Source organism: Leopardus geoffroyi, chromosome C1 (assembly GCF_018350155.1).
Source record: "Leopardus geoffroyi isolate Oge1 chromosome C1, O.geoffroyi_Oge1_pat1.0, whole genome shotgun sequence".
Lineage (NCBI taxonomy): Eukaryota > Metazoa > Chordata > Mammalia > Carnivora > Felidae > Leopardus > Leopardus geoffroyi.
In genome coordinates, this window is record NC_059328.1 from 47,233,773 (window position 1) to 47,246,277 (window position 12,505).

Below are 12,505 nucleotides of genomic sequence, written 5' to 3' on the forward strand. Positions count from 1 at the left end.
AGAGCCTGACACGGGGCTTGAACTCACGGACTGTGAGATCATGACCTGAGCCGAGCCGGACGCCCAACCGACTGAGCCACCCAGGTGCCCCAGGAATCTGGATTTCTAGCAGTCTACCCAGTATTTCATCTGACTAACCACATTTGGGAACTTTCCACCTAAGCGGTTTGACTGACACAACTAGAAACCAAGGATCTGCCCTGGTGTCTGAAATCCCATCACCTCAGGTTCATACATGTGGTTTCTGTTTTGTCTCCTGCTAAATGCAGACAAGCTAGAAAGATAATATATAAGGCCTTTAACCACAAATTTAGGGTATATTTATCCTGAATTCAGCTCTGATAATGTTCCTTCTGCATCCAAACACCTTCAAGGTCTCCCCATTGTCTACTTAATAAAATCCGATCTTCTTCCAATGGTATCCAAGTCCTCCCAAAATATGACCTCTGGATAACTGCAAGACCATTGTTCACCACAATCATGCACAAACACCTCAACAGTCCAGCTACCACAGAGGCTGCATGGGTCCTGTTTTCACCTCCGCCTGGAGGGCACTGTTACTCCTGGCCACCATCCTCCAGATTTTAGGTCAAACAGCATGTTATTCTTACAACTTCTCTAATAACGCTCTTACAGACTGCTTTATACCTACGCACCAGAGTACGTGCCTCCCCTCTTGACCGGGAACTTCTTGAAAACAGAGGTCTGCTCTCCATGTCTGCGTCCCCAGAGCTCTGAATTTGGCACACGGTGAGATTCACACATATTAATTGAGTTGATTCAGACTCTTTTCGTACATGGACACCAAAAGGAAAAAATGAGGAAGTTGGACATTTAGCTGCAAAATTTCAAATGCTACGGAAAGACAGCATACTGTGCAGGCCAGACAGCACAGTGTGTTGGCGGGAAGCAAAAGCTTCGCCGAGATGGATGTGGGTTCGAGTCGCATCTCTCCTACTTATTAGTGATGTGATGGGTCAGGCTACTTCACCTTTCAGTGTCTCAGTTTCTTCGTCTGTAAGTGAAGACGATGATGGTATTACCTGACAAGGGCTGTCGTGAGGTTTAAATATGCTGAGAGCTTGGCATGTCAACAGAAAGTACCGTATTCGCATTAATAAACTATACTTGTTATTGGGTCTTTCTTATTATTTTAGCAACATTTGGGCAAGTGAGCACAGGCCTGGACAGTGGAAAATCCCTAATGTATAAGTAAGTAGAAAAGTGGAAGGATCCTAAAGCTAGCTTATCTGGTGGGCCATGTCCATTTGTGAAGGGTATTTACCTCGGGGGCAGTAGGGGCGGGGAGGGGGAACAGCCAGAGCGTTATCGTCTTCTTCCATGAGTTGCCTCTCTTCTCTGATGGATTTCCTTAAGGAATATAGATCCACAGGAGATTTATGTGTGTGCTCTGTTTCCCAATACTTAACGCAACTTATTTGCCACCACTAAGCATTCATTCTTTTCCTGGAGGTCAATTCGCAAGGTGCCTGCTCCTGCCAAGGGCAAGATTGATAGAGCAGCAGCTGCTGACTTGATGGCTAATGTACATGAGGCCGGCCTCCTCTTTGTCTCTGGACTAGAAGGACAAATGGGCCAAACTCAATCCTTGGAATTGAAAAGTGATCTTAGATACCATTTTGTCCAATCCACTGTCTGGATATCTGACAAAGCTCAGGCCTAGATCAGAGAAAATAACTTAGAATACGGTACAGACCTGTGGTTGCCAAAGGCCACTTGTCTGTGACAAAGACAACCTGTTCTGGATGAAATGAGAAAAGGAAGGCCAATGTTGCAAGGCTTTCATAAAAGTGAATGGGTTGGATATTTTTTAATGTTTATTTATTTTGAGGTGGGGGGGTGGGGAACAAGCGTGCACACAAGCTGGAGAGAGGCAGAGAGAAAGGTAAAGAAAGAATTCCAGGCAAGCTTCATGCTGTCAGCACAGAGCCTGACACGGGGCTCAATCCCATGAACTGTGAGATCATGACCTGAACCGAAACCAAGATTTGGATGCTTAACCAACTGAGCCACCCAGGGGTCCCTGAATTGGTTGGATTTTTGTAATCCAAAGTTAAATTCTTCATACTTTTATAATATTAAGATTACTTTTCTTTACAAGACCATGATGGTTAATGCCAACTTCTCTCTTTAATGACCTTACCTGGGTAAATAAATGTAGATAACTCTATGTCCTTCTCCACTGTTTTGTTGTTGTTCCTTCAGTCGGCTGTTTTACTGGTCTACAAATTCCCCAAGAGTTTGGTACTCTCTAATGTCAAGATTGAGAACAGGAGCTGTGGAATCAGAAAGACCTGAAATGTTATCTTTGTTCTTCTTCCAAGTTGTATGACTTTGAAAAATTCATTTAGCTTCTCCATGTCTCTAAAACGATAACAATAGCAATAATGCCTATTTTACCAGATCACTGTGCAATGAAGAGATACCAGATGGCATGTGGTTAGCACTGGGCCTGGCAAAAGATGATGATAGTGGGTGGTTAAATAGGTTTTTCAGAAGTCAATCATGTAGATAGAATGTTTAAATGAAGAGCAGACTCATAAGGAACAAAAAAGCATTTAATTTTTCCATGTGAGATTATTCCTAGATGTAGCCTGTATGCTTTGAAAACTGCTGCTGTTGGATTCAGACAGAATGGACTTACATGCTACTAACCTGAGCCAGTTTCTGGTCTAATGATTTTAAATAAGGCAATTAACTTCTCTGAGCGCCTGTTTCCTCGTACAGTAGAAGATAGTCTCCCATTATAGAACGTCAACACAGTAGGCATTTTACACACATCCTTAGGTAACATACACAGCAACCCCATAAAATAGATACAGTTGATTATTGCTATTTGTAGTAATGCTCTATAAAGCTGTGTGAACCCTGAGCCATTGCTCCTAGGGGAAACACAGGGTTAGGTTCCTATGAGCCTCTGGTCACCACAATTTAATCAATCAATCAATACCTACCTTGATTTATGTGTGTTTCTTTTTAAAGACACTCTATTTAATATATAGTTGATTCATTAACATTGAAATCATGGCCAACAGTACTAGAACACACTCCTGAATGAAACGTGTCTAACACGTGTATTTTCTCACAGCCGTCTTCTGCTTAGGAATACCAGGTAATAGTTCCGCACTACACTTGGGGTTAAACCGTGGGAAACAGTGAGATCGCCAACAGAAGGCACAAAAATGTGAAATAAGTGGTGCTGAAAAGGTCTCACAAAGGATACCTGTTTACAGTAGGACAGCTAAAACAAGAAGGCAGAACAGTGCCTGTGGACCTCAGCTGGGAGTATGTGTGTTAGGCAACTCCTACTTTGTTGCTCTGTTCATGGTGCATGTCTGCTAATGACCACAAAAACACCACAAGTATTGAATCTGGGATTACAAATAAACTTTAGTGAGTAGCTGTATTTGCAAATAAAGAATCTGCCAAAAAAAAAAAAAAAAAAAGGGTCACCTGTGCTATTCTGTTCACAGCTGAGGACTCTGATGCTCAAAGAACTTATTTTATAAAACTAGCTAATGGCAAAGTTGATTTGAAATGTGTACATGTTTTCAAAGAACATTCACACATTCTCCATTATTAACCCCAGCATCTAGCGCTGCTTATATCCAAGTTACTCTACCTATGCAACAGGAGGGGTTTAAATAGCTACCTCACAGAAAGACGGTGAAGATCAAATTAGCTGATGCCCTTGGAGGTGCTTTGTAAACTGTAGAGCATTACACAAATGTGAGAGTTTCATAAGTAGATTCAATTAGAGTGAAGTTTCTCTATCCACTATTAAGGCTGACTATAATGAGTGCCCTGATTCTTCCACAGTTGAAAGAGACCAAGATGAGAACCAGGACCTTGAGAGGTCCAGGGCTGGATAGCCCTTATCCCAGCAAGCAATGTGAAGCTGGTGATTCAAGCTAATTCAACAGAGCCTCAGTGGGATTGCTCTTCTGGGATTCTGAGAGCCAAAGAAGTGCTTACAGTGTATTTTAGCTAAAAGATCAAAATGCAGGTTGAATGCATTAAAAAAAGTGTTTCTGATGTCAAGTCCACTTATAGTCACTGTTACGAAAATCACCTAGACTGGCAAAAAAAAAAAAAAAAAAAAGATCAACAGGAACAGCATTAGTCAGCACTATTAGTCAGTGGCTATTGGCAAGTGGGAGTATTATCTCAAAAACAGTCCTGAAGGGGCGCCTGAGTAGCTCTGTCTGATTTCAGCTCAGGTCATGATTTCTCATGGTTCGTGGGTTCAAGCCCTGCATCGGGCTCTGTGCTGACAACTTGGAACCTGGAGCCTGCTTCAGATTCTGTGTCTCCCTCTCTCTCTGCCCCTTCCCTGCTCACACTCTGTCTCTCACTTTCTCTCGTGTGCAAAAATAAATAACCATTTAAAACATCAAACACACACACACACACACACACACACACACACACACCAAAAATAATCCTGATCCTGATGCTGGTTTGCTGTGTTTGAATGAGGGAGGGGGCTTCGAGCCGACACTCTGTGTTAATCACAAAAGGGTATTAAATTAAGGTGAAACCATACTCATCCAAACAGTATCAGAAGAATTAACCCTCTCAGATAAGGAAAACTTGGTAAAAAGGGAGAGAAAGGACTTGAACAGAATCATACCCTTTAACTCACTAATTAACTCACTTCAAGAATGCTAATAAAATGATCAGAGAAAGGAAAAATTTGACACACAAAGATATTCATAGTGTAGTTATTTCTGATTTTTAGCTTTTATAAGTAATGGGAAAGTGGTTTAAAAATTATGACACCTTCACACAATACTGAATATAATTAAAAATCATTTTAAGAATTTTATCAATATGCAAAAAAATATAGTGAGTATAAGTTTAAGAAAAAAACCTAAAAGCAGGATACAAAAAGCATGAGTCAACTGTGTTTATGTGTGTATTCCTAAAAATAAAACAAATAAAAAATTTAAAGGAAATATGCCAAATGTTAGCAATCATTGATTTTTTTTGTTTCTGAAATTATGAGTGGGGTTTTTATTCATTTTTTTAATTTCCAAGGTTTCTACCATAAATATATGCCATTATTATTTTTAAGATGGGGGGGGGGCAACAGCATAATGAAAGTACAATCTAATTTGCTGTCATACTCCACACCAAAAGACTGCTTTGATGAACAGAAGCACAGATTAAACAAGATTTAGCCTGTTCATCTAACAGGTCACTGATCTGTAAAAATATCAGATGTTTTCAGATTTTTCAAATCATTTATTATTAAGCAACTAGTTGGAGTGTAGCCAACTTAATTAAACAAAGAACAGGAGATGGCCCCATCCCCAGAACAGTCCCTGGGGGGCAAGACTCTCCCTTCTTCACCTTTGTACTGCCAGAACCTCATGCTTGCAACAGAACAGGATCTCAATAAATATGTATTGAAAGAATGAAAGATTAGAAAATATGCTACCATAAAATCACAGTTCAGAAGCCATCTGTTTCATTCATTCGTGTACTCAAAGTTTTATTAAGCACTCATTACATGTACATATGAGTAGGCATGAGCAGCCTTCAAGACCAGGCAATGACCTATGGCATTCCCAATACATAAACAAATAAAGAACTTCACATAATAAGAAAGTTATATGAATAAAATGCTAAGGAGGTTAACAAGAGGGAAGAATTTCTCCAGGTGGAAAATTATGAGAAGGCTTTTTAGGGGGCATAGGATTTGAACAGAGTCTTGAAGGATGGATAGAATTTGGACAGGAGTGTGGAAAGTGGGGAGAAGGCATCTCACTGAAGTAATGAGAAAAGCAAAGTTTTAAAGGCAAGAATTTATAAGGCTTAGGGAAAACAAGAAGTGCTTCGGTTTGGCTAGAGCATGGAGACCTGAGGGAGGTAATGGAGGGGACGCTGAAGCCATGGGACCTGGTTACGTAGAGAGGGATTTGAATGTCAGGTTAAGATTTGCTTTCTCCCATAGATAAAGGAGAAAAATGGAGAGTCTTTGAGTAGTTGAGTGACCTGGGCAGAGAAATGCTTTAAGGAGACACTTGGGTGGCGATTCATAAAATGAAAGGGAAAATGGGGAGGCAGAGCCTTAAATGGGGTAGAGCTCCCCATGACAAAAACCTCCAGTGAACAGCTGGGAATATTCAACCAGCTAAGCAGCTGGAAACTCAGCTCTTAGTTCCCTCAATCATCAGAACTGCCCCCAGCTCTCTGCTGCTGGATTTCCTTTAAGATGAGATGCTAAGGACCAAGCTTTAAGAGTGATGCTTGAACCCTAGGCTCAACCACCAGCCCAATTCCTCCTCTGCAACAGAAGCGCTTGAATTGCTTTGCAAATATATGCAGATACATGCGAATAATAAATCCATTAACATGTGCCCCAAGCCTCAAAGGGAAAGGTTTGCTTTGATCAAAGCTCATAATGGGATATATCCAAGGGGCAGAAAAACAATATCCTGCTCAACCCAAACAAGGGAAGGCTTAGGTTCTGAAACAGAATGCCTGGTCTTAGTAACTGCTATTCATTGAAATATTAGGGCATACGGCTTTCCCCTTCTACTTCTCTGTTTCCTGAGGCTGGAATTTCCGTAAAAGATCTCTCTGCTTCAGTTTAGCATGGCTACAAGTACTGATGAAAACATGTGTGTGTATGTGCGCGCGTGTGTGTGTGTGTGTGTGTGTGTGTGTGTGTGTGCTGAATATGACCCTCTAACCTCCTTAAAGTATGGTCTACAGATCAGTAGCATCAACACCATCTGGAAGAAGCCAGATTCCAGTACTAGTGAGTCAGAATCTGCACTTCAACAAGATGCCAGGTGCGCATTATAATGTGAGGAGCAATGATCTAAATAACCTAAGTAACTACAATTATAAACTCCTAAAGGCCAGGACTCATTCTTATTTACCCTCAAATCCCCCAGTCATGGTACATAATCAGTAATCAAAACAGGCCTCTCTTTCCTCTTCTGTAAAATGAGATAATAGCTATCTCAGGGGCTATCGCATGGAGTGAACAGAATATTAAATGTAAGATGTTTGAGCACAATACCTGCCGTGCAGCCAGTGCCCAAAGTCCTAATTCCCTCCTCACTCCTGTTCTCCGTTCCAAGCAATTGCTGAACTGTGTGCTAGTAGCTTAAGTTGAGCATTTTGTATTTTCGAAAACATCTATCTCATCTAATCCTCCTATTCAGAGAACAGGTGTTGCCAGCTGAGTTTCCCCAGCCAGAACAGTGGGAACCAGACAGATTCAAGTTCTTGTGCAAAGACATAAGAGGGGCAGAGCTGGGATTTCAACCAGCCCGTTTCTAACCCTGCAGCCACCCCATCCATAATGTAGGGCAGATCACACACATACCCTGCTAAAAATTATTCTACCACCTTCAGGGCAGATTCTAAACTTTTTTGCACAGCCTAGGAGGGGACGGTGTGATCTGAATGTACTACAGAAGGTGCCATTTGACGTGGGCATGGGTTGGCTGTGTCAGGTAAGACAGTGCTGCAAAAGACCCAGGGAGAGTTTTGTGACCTGCCCTCTGTCTGCTTCTCCAATCCCGGCTGCTTCTTTCCTATTGTTTCAGGTCATATTTGTCAGTTCAAAGTCATCAGGACATTTCACATCTCCCTCGATATACTATGGTCCCTTTCTCTGGAATGGGTTTTACTAACCCACTGTGTCAGATAGCTTCTCTAGACATACCTCCCACATTTCCCCTTGGGGCTGATCTGTCTGGGTAGTTCCTAGCTGGGTTTGGCAGGGGATGAAAGGGAAAGAGGGGAGTGAGGTCAGAGTATGTATTCCCCTGGGTTCTTTCCTACAAGGTGGATGAGAGCCAGCTGTGTCCCTCTAGGGAAGGCTCTCTTCCCTCAAGGAGGCCAGGGCTACAGGATTCTGGCAACTGAAGCCTCCTGTCATCACGGGGGGCATGGGTGGTATCAGCTGAGCACCACATACCCACACTATGCCTTCTGGTTTCCTTATACCCTCACCTTTGTACGTAAACCCTCCTTCGGCGATCCCATTTTGCACATGCCTTTTGTTTCCTTTTAGGAGCCTGACGAAAACACTTCTTCATCCAGCTAACTCCTATTCAAACTAAAGAACAATCCAAGGGCCACCATCTCGGATTCCATGATACCTTCTCTCACAGCAGTTGTGACACATACTATTAGTGTTCATGTTCTTGTCCTACTTCTTCAAGGACAAGGATGATATTTTTTTTTTTCTACTTTATGGGCTCAGTATCTAGAAAGCACTCTACAAATATGTGTTAAATAGATTAATTAAGAGTGACTAGGTCGACTCTTCTTAAGTGAAACATTTCTACCTTATGAAAATGAAGAAAATCTCTGAGGATATTTTTTTTTTATATTCAAGGCATTGTTGTTCTATACTTAAGACTACTCTTTTTTCGTGAATCACTTAATCTGGGACTAGTCCAGGCAAACTGAGCACATTTTCACCCTAATTATAATCTGTGCATGGCGGTGTGATGTCTAGGGACGGAGTGAAGTTCAGGAACTCTAAAATGGCTGGAAGGGATGGTGACATTTGGAATTCTTGGGTAGCCACCATAATCCCTGCCTCCTGAGATACATACCCCTGTGTAATTCCCTACCTTTAGTGTAGCCTGGGCCTAGTAACTTGCCGCTCACAGACAGAATATAGCAATGTTGCTCTGGTGATTTGGTTCCTAAAGAGTGACTTACATCTTGCTGGCACTCACTCACTCCTTCTGGCTCTCTCTTTGCTCACTCTGATAAAGCCTGCTACCATATTTCTGAGCTGCCCTATGGGGAGGCCCATGTGGTAAGGAAGTGAGGGCAGCCTCTTGCCAACAGCCAGAAGAACTGAGCCCTTGGTCTCATTGCCTGCCAGGAACTGAATCCTGCCAATAACCACGGAGGGGCTCGAAAACGGATCCTGTCCCAGCCAAACCGTGGGATGATTGCAACCCTAACTAATATTGCAGCTTGAGCCAGAACCCAGAACCCAGAGAATCCAAGTAAGCTGCCCCAGTTTCCTGATCTACAGAGATCATGAGATATTCAATGTTGTTGCTTTAAGCCACTAATTGTGGGACGATTTGCTATGTAGTTAATAGGAAAACTACTCAAGGATTTTCTCCAACTTAATTATCAGTGGCACAGTTCTAGTTCTGGCCTGCCAGATCCCAGAGTAAGAATGGGAAAACCGGAGGGAAATAGAGGAAAAGATTGAATACTTGTAGATTGCAATTGTTCTAACTTAGCCCAGAAACTCTGTTTCCATCCCAAAGAAGAAATTCAATGACATCATTCTAATTGACCTGACTGCTTCCTGGTCTTTACGCATTTTTGTTTAAAAAGTGATTTGGGGGCGCCTGGGTGGCGCAGTCGGTTAAGCGTCCGACTTCAGCCAGGTCACGATCTCGCGGTCTGTGAGTTCGAGCCCCGCGTTGGGCTCTGGGCTGATGGCTCAGAGCCTGGAGCCTGCTTCCGATTCTGTGTCTCCCTCTCTCTCTGCCCCTCCCCCGTTCATGCTCTGTCTCTCTCTGTCCCAAAAATAAATAAACGTTGAAAAAAAAAAAAAATTAAAAAAAAAAAAAAATTTAAAAAGTGATTTGGCTTTGCAGCCTCTGGCCCGCCTCCCCCAGATGAATCGAATAACAATGGAAACTGAAGCTGCCACTTACTGAGCATTAGGGATTGTCTGCAAAATAGCCAACAGCAATTCCTCCCATCCCTGTATGCATGCCCACTGGTCCCCCCAAGAGGTAGGGTCTACCTCCCCTTGAACCTAGTGTCTTGCTCTGACCAGCAGAACTGGCAGAAGCAGCATCATGACAGTGCTCAGCCTGGGCCTTAAGGGGCATAACGGTTTTTATTTTTGCATTCTTGAGAGCTCTGAGGTGTCATGTGAAGAAGTCTGATTACTCTGCTTGAGAGGGGAGAGGGAGGGCATGGAGAGAAAGAATCTGCAGAAGGTGGGAGATTACAGTGAGAGGCAAAGAGAGAGAGTGAGTGAGCAAGCATAAGCCCCACCCAGCCACCAGTGGTTCTAGCCACCCCAGCTGCAGCACCAGTCATGTTGAAGAAGCTACCTTGAATCCTCCAGTCCTGGATGAACTGGCCCACACGGAGCAACAAGACCCTTCCTTGACTGGGTCAAGGGCTTCCTTGACCCCCAAAAGCCCTTCCTTGACTGGAGAGTCACAAGCAAATAAATGGTTGTTTTTAGCCAATAGGTGTTAGAGTGATTTGGTATACAGCAATTGACAACCAAAACTCTGAGGAACTAAGATGCTGTCCAGCACCCGACTAGACTTTTCACCTATACTCCCCTATAGTCCTTACAACTCCAACTCCGTAGGATGGGTAAGTCCACTGCCCTGAGGATGAAGACACGGAGACCCAGAGAGACCAGTAATTTATGCGAGGTGGCTTATAATTTATACAAAGTCACGCAATCATCACTCCGGTTCTAGGGTGGCTGATGGAATCAGGTTCTTTGATTTAAGTTGGGCCTAATGCAGAGAAGGTGCACATACATACATGCTTCATGTTAAACAGGAGCTTGCTTTTATTTGTTGCCCCCGAGCATCCCTTAGCCTGGAGTGGGGCTGCAGGAAGCAGAAGAGAAGTCACTCACAAGAGAATGTCCTTCAGAATATCACTCCAGGGAAGCTGGAGTAGCAGGTGTCTGTGTAGCCTCAAAGGTGGTAGCAATAACAGTTATGAAGTGCTTAGCCCTTTCTATTGTATTCACTCATTCAACCTTTCCAATAATCCCATGAGTTAGGAACAATTATCAGCCCCACTTTATAGACGGCAAAACCAAGGAATGTATGGGTTAATTAACTTGCCCAAGGCGATGCTGCTAACTGGTAATCAGAGGGCTCCAGCCCAGCATCTGTGGGCTCTGCGTTTGTGGCAGTGACAAGACAGCACAGCTGGCTGAGTGTGCCTGGCCACCTGAGGCTGCCCACGGACAGGTTTTGGCTCTCCCCTTTCTGTGAGTTTATCTAAGGCTAGCTAAGGCTCTTACAGGCTCCACTAAACGTGACTAGTTGTTTCATTATACACTTTATCCCAATCCATCAAACACCCTTATTCAAAGGTCAAAGAACACTTTTGCCATTGTGACAAAATACTGCGACTTTAGGCCAAAAGCTTTCTGCTAACTTTTTACATAGTCTGCAGTAATAAAGCCCAGCATATGATAAGGCAGTATCTGGGTGCAGCTGGAACATAGTGGGGGAGCAGAGTAGCAGTTTACAGGGCAGGAGAAGCAGGCATGTAGAGATTTCTAGGCCCTGGTAGGAAGGATAGATTTTTACTCAAGTATGAAGAAAGGATATCTGTGGCAGGAGGCCTATGTTCTCTTTTGCTTCCTGGGTACATAGCTGCATTACATTCCCCACCCTCCCTTGGAGTTAAATATAGCCATGAACCTGAGTTCTAGCCAATGGAAGGTAAGCAGAAGTGATGTGACTCATTTCTGAGTGTGGCCCATTTAAGCTGCCTATGCCCTCTCCTTCCCACTGGAACAAAGCCCCCAGAGCGCCTTTGAATAAGCAGATGCCCTCAGGGCTTCACCCATCTCCCTTTGGACCCCTTTATCATTTTCCTGCATGGCTCACTCCAGGTGTTCTTCCTATTCCAAATGCCAGCACCTGCATCTTCTCATCAGCGACCTGCCCACAGGGTGTCTAAAGCCCTTCCACCTGCACATGCAGATTGCCACAGTACCTGGGAAGGTATGTCTCCCCAGAGGCAGCCCTTAACCAATGAATGAGCTCCAATACTCCAGCTCTCTTCTCCTGATGGGATAACTCTGACATGAGGTCTACACTGTCTTTAGATCTTGCCTTGTGGGATCAGGCTAAAGTTACCTCCTTGGGATTTTTGCTTGATATCACACCCTTGCTTGATAGCCTTCCCTTCCTGGTCCTTCCTTGATATCCTTCCCCATGTCTATATCAGTTCTTTCCCAGTTAAGCTTCCTACTAGATCACTTTCATATGAATCCCGGTTTCAGGGCCTACTTCCAGGAAATCCAATCTAGGGGATCTTTGAAACCTCGTGTGAACAAGGCTTGAATGACTCCTTAGAGCGGGGCTGTGCTGCTGTGCTATTCACTCCTTCAGGTTACAACTCTTGGTGTGAGCTGTTACATAGTTTTGGCTCCCTTTGCTATAGCAGCTAGCCTTCCCTAGCTGATACCCTATAAAAAGGTATTAGGCAGAAGAGTGACTTGACATCTTTTATACTTAAAAAATAATACATGGCTCACATTGGGAAGATAGATCAGAGGGTGGCAAGAAGCAAACGAAGAGGTGCCTGTAAAAGAGACAATCCACTGTGGCTTCTCAGACCTGGGTGCTGGTATTTGAGTGTAGACATTCCAGAACACGCTTTTGAGATGCAAATGAGATTGGATACTATTGGATTGGGTATGGGGATGGGAAAGAGAAGAAATCCAGAAGGTATTCTAAATTCTGGATTGGCGATTAAA

At 43.4% G+C, this 12,505-nt stretch overlaps 1 protein-coding gene across 18 annotated transcripts in view; it reads right to left on the reverse strand.

The window, feature by feature from the left end:
• The window catches only part of DAB1 (DAB adaptor protein 1), a 1,138,859-nt gene that overhangs the window by 948,974 nt on the left and 177,380 nt on the right, over nt 1-12,505 (reverse strand). For 17 of the 18 annotated variants that reach the window (XM_045477573.1, XM_045477565.1, XM_045477561.1 and 14 more), the window contains exon 2: nt 2,165-2,297. The exons of the other annotated variant lie outside the window; for it this stretch is intronic. The gene's annotated coding sequence lies outside the window, so the exon portion shown is untranslated. The remainder of the gene's footprint in view (nt 1-2,164; nt 2,298-12,505) is intronic. 18 annotated transcript variants of the gene reach the window in all.